This window comes from Pyxicephalus adspersus, chromosome W (genome assembly GCF_032062135.1).
Source record: "Pyxicephalus adspersus chromosome W, UCB_Pads_2.0, whole genome shotgun sequence".
Lineage (NCBI taxonomy): Eukaryota > Metazoa > Chordata > Amphibia > Anura > Pyxicephalidae > Pyxicephalus > Pyxicephalus adspersus.
The window spans coordinates 11,652,803-11,657,105 of NC_092870.1; positions in this window are offsets into that span (position 1 = coordinate 11,652,803).

Genomic DNA, 4,303 nt, shown 5'->3' on the forward strand with positions numbered 1-4,303 from the left:
AGCGGTAGCTTGAGAATGGGAGATAGTGTGCCTGGAGGGGACCACATAGCCCCTGCTAACGGTAGATTAGCAATGGCTCCCTCAAGCGTCACCCATGGCTTGTGGCCTCCGTTTCTGCACCAGTCTATCAACCGCCCCACATGTGTAGCCTGGTGGTACAACATAGGATCAGGAAAGGCAATACCTCCACAAACTTTAGGCAACTGTAGAATCCTTCGCCCAATGCGAGGGCTGTCACCCCCCCCAGACAAAGCGGAGAAACTCCTGCCTAAACTTGCAGAGTACTTGTTGTGGGACATAAACCGGGAGGGTTTGAAGTACATATAACAATCTCGGCATAATGTTCATTTTCAAAATGTTACATCTACGGAACCAGGAAAATGCATGTTGTTGCCACCGCTGCAGGTCCCGTTCCACCCTGTTTAGTAGAGGCAAAAAGTTCAGGTTAACCACTGAGGACAAGTCCCTAGGGATCCTGGTGCCCAAATACGAGATATCTGATTTTGCCCATTTAAAAGGAAAGAACGTTGTCAGGGAGTCCACTAACCGAACAGGTAATGTAATGGATAATGCCTCTGACTTCTGCAGGTTGATTTTATACCTAGACAGCACTGAATATCTATTAATCTCGTGTAATAAATTAGGCAAAGAGACCTTAGGAGAAGAAACAAAGAAAAGGAGATCATCGGCATAGGCCGCCACTTTATGCACCTGATCATGTACTTCAATCCCATGGATATTTGGGTTCGCTCTAACCTGCCTCAGAAAAGGTTCCAGGACCAGTATAAACAAGAGAGGAGACAGGGGACACCCCTGTCGCGTGCCATTGCTAATAGAGAAAGGTCTGGACAATAAACCATTCACTTTAACCTGTGCCGTAGGGGTAGAGTATAGAGACCCAATCCAGGTCACCAAGGCAGTGGGTAGGCCAATATCATTTCAAAAATTCCCAGTCAACACGGTGAAAGGCTTTTTCAGCATCCGCTGCTAGCAATAGCGCTTGAAGTTTACGTGAATGAATATAATTAATTAAATTCAGCCTTCTAACCGTATTGTCTCTAGCCTCACGTCCTGGTGGAAAACCTCTCTGATCTGAGTGCACAATGGATTGGATCAGAGGCGTCAGGCATTTTACCAAAATGCTGCTAAATAGCTTAATGTCACAGTTCAATAGTGAAATTGGCCTATAACTAGCGCATGAGTTAGGGTCCTCATCAAGTTTAAGAATTAAAGAAATATGTGCTGCCAATGTATCCCTGGGTAGTGTCGATCCCTCTGTCAAGGCATTAAATGCCGATAGATAGTGTGGGGAGAGTATCGGGAGGAATTTTTTATAATACGGCAGAGTTAGGCCGTCCGGGCCCGGTGCCTTCCCGGTGGGCGCTCTAGCAAGCAATGAGGCCAATTCCTCCGCCATGATCAGAGCCCCCAGGGACTCCACCACCTCAGAAGGCAAGGAGGGAAGTCCCGAGGAACCCAGATATGCCCTAATCAACTCCACCCTTGTGGGATCTGCTGCAGGAACCGCATCTCTGTCTAAATTGTACAACTTATCAAAAAAGGACCTGAAGGTCTCCGCATTGTCTGAGGAGGTGTGTACCCACCCGCCAGAAGGGGAACTCACACTGGGAATATAAGTTTTAGCCCTCTTTTCCCGAAGTGCCTGGGCGACAGCCTTGCCACATTTGTTGGAGTATTCATAGTAGTAACCCCTGGATTTGGTTAACATAAATTTGGTCTTGTATCGCAGAACTTCTCTAATATGCTCTCTAATGGCCACAATCTGCTGTTCAACTTCCACCGTGTGCTGCCGTTTATGAGTGGTCTCTATATCATGTAATTCTGCCAGAAGCCAATTCAAATTTGCTTCCCTTTTCTTTTTGCACCTATTATCCGCCTGAATAAGCAAACCTCGTATGTAACATTTGTGCGCTTCCCATAGGTGAAGTGGATTATTCACAGAGGTAGCATTAATTGAGAAGTATGACCTGAGCTCAGTCTCCATTTTATCACGTATCTCCGGTGTATCCAGCAAGTAGTCATTTAGTCTCCAAGAGGAAAATTTCGGCTCAGTAGGCGATGCCTGCACAGTCAGGGCAATCGGGGCGTGATCCGAAATAGAAATCACACCCACGTTTGCAGATATCACTGTCGCTATTGAGGAGTGTTTGATGAGAAAAAGGTAAATTCTGGAGTAAGTTTTGTGCATGTAAGAATAGAAGGTAAAGTCCTTCTCAGTAGGGTGTAGAATACGCCATATATCCACTAGTTGATGCATGTGTAGGAGGCATTTGATCTTCCTTAGGGCTGCTTCAGACATAGCTGAAGCACCCCTGGTTACATCCACCAAAGGATTGGGGGCAAAATTAAAATCACCACCCACAATCAATGTGCCTTCACTAAAATCTTCAATAACTTTGAGTGGAGACTCCAAAAATAATGCCTGCCCATTGTTGGGAAAGTAAACATTGACAAAGGTATAGATATGTGAATCAATTGACCCCTTAATCATAACATATCTACCCTCAGGATCAGTGCAACAGGCTAGCAGCGACCGATGAACGAAGAACGCCACATGACACTTACATCTATATAGTTCCCGGAGAACTATGGAACGTTTAAGAGGGGAATTCAGCCCTTTTACATTGAGTGTGGTAATTTGCAATGCCATGGGTGGGAGGAGAGGAGGGGATTAGGTTAGACACAAAAGAAAAAGAGAAAAAGGAAAAAAAAAAAAAGCAAAGACAAAGACAAAGAAAACTAAAAACTAAATAACAAATCTTATTGGCTCCAAAATTATAAAAATTCCCTTCTAAGAAGGAGGAGCTGACCTAAGTGGGGAGGAGGTACTCCACAGCAACAAGCATGTGCTCGCCAACGGCTATAACAACCACATATCACAGAGAGCCTGCCATTAAATAACCCATGTAAACAGTAATCAACTTACTCATACAGCAGCAAGAATAAACCCTCCAGTGCAAAATTAGCATTCTAACATAGAACAATGGCGACCTGAATAAGGCCCGCCATAATAACTATATCGCCCATACCGCCAGCAGGACAATAGGCTCACATGTATTGTCCCAATACTTAAGTTTCGTTAGAGCCAACTTGTGGGCGGAGCAGCGGGCCCGTACGGCCGGTCTGCCGTCTGCTCAGGGTGTTCCGCAGTCTCGTGATCCTTGAGGAAGTAGAAGGGACCTCAACAGGCATGGCCAACCAGTCCAGGAGATCAATCCGTGGCAGCTGCAGAAATTCAAATAGAGCTGGAAGTTGAGAGTGTCTATGTAATGCAAAGACAGAGTCACCTTTAGTGATCACCAAGTGAAATGGATAGCCCCATCTGTAGGAAGCTTGTGAAGTACAGATGACATCCAGTAGGGGTCGCAGGACCTGACGCATTCTCAACGTGCTGCTGGAAAGATCTGGTAGCAATTGTATAGGCGCCCCATCAAAGTCCATAGGACCATTCCGCCACGCTTGACGCATTATTTCTTTTTTAATATTGTAAAAGTGTACACGACATTATACATCCATGGGGATCTACCAACATCCCGCGGCCCATTCACCCGATGCACTCTATCTAATTCAAGGGCAGCAGTTGGCGGACAGTTTAAGAAGCTGTTAAGAATAGCAGTGACAGTAGACCTCAGATCTGTGTTGGCAGTAGCATCAGGAATGTTGTTTCTGCGATTTCTATTCTCATTATCTTCAGTGCGCAAATATAAAGAAGTGAGATGAGACTTTATAGTGGCCGAAGAGGATTCTACCGCCAAAAGACGGGTCTCCACACTGGAGGACGTAGATTCAAGCACAGCAACTCTGGTGGTAACAGTTGTAATCTCCTGCCTGAGCCCCTCTATTTCCCGCTTAAGTGAATTCTCAATACAAGCAGCCAACTCATTCACCACCCCTGCTAAGTCATCTTTAGAAGGAAGTTGATTCAATCTAGTTTCCAAGTGCCCAGTAAAAAAGTCACTTACTTGAGAATCCATAAGAGCAGCTGTACATGCAGGAAGTAGCATAGGAGTAAGAGGGTACGGGTCTACTGTGCAGGGAGGCTCAGGAGGAGCTGTAGGAGAAGCAGCAGGGGCATCCTCATCAGAGTAAGCGTCTCTGTGAGATGAGGCACGCTGCGGCGCCATCTTGGATTCCCCAGCCGCTGCAGAAGAGTCAGCAGCCGGAGGAAAAAACTGCCTGAGCCCACAGTGTTTCTGAGCTCTAGAAGCACCTGGCGTCTTCTGTTTATGAGGCATGAGCGGGTGAGTCAGAAAAGCACGGAGCGGGGAGACCAGACTGAAGA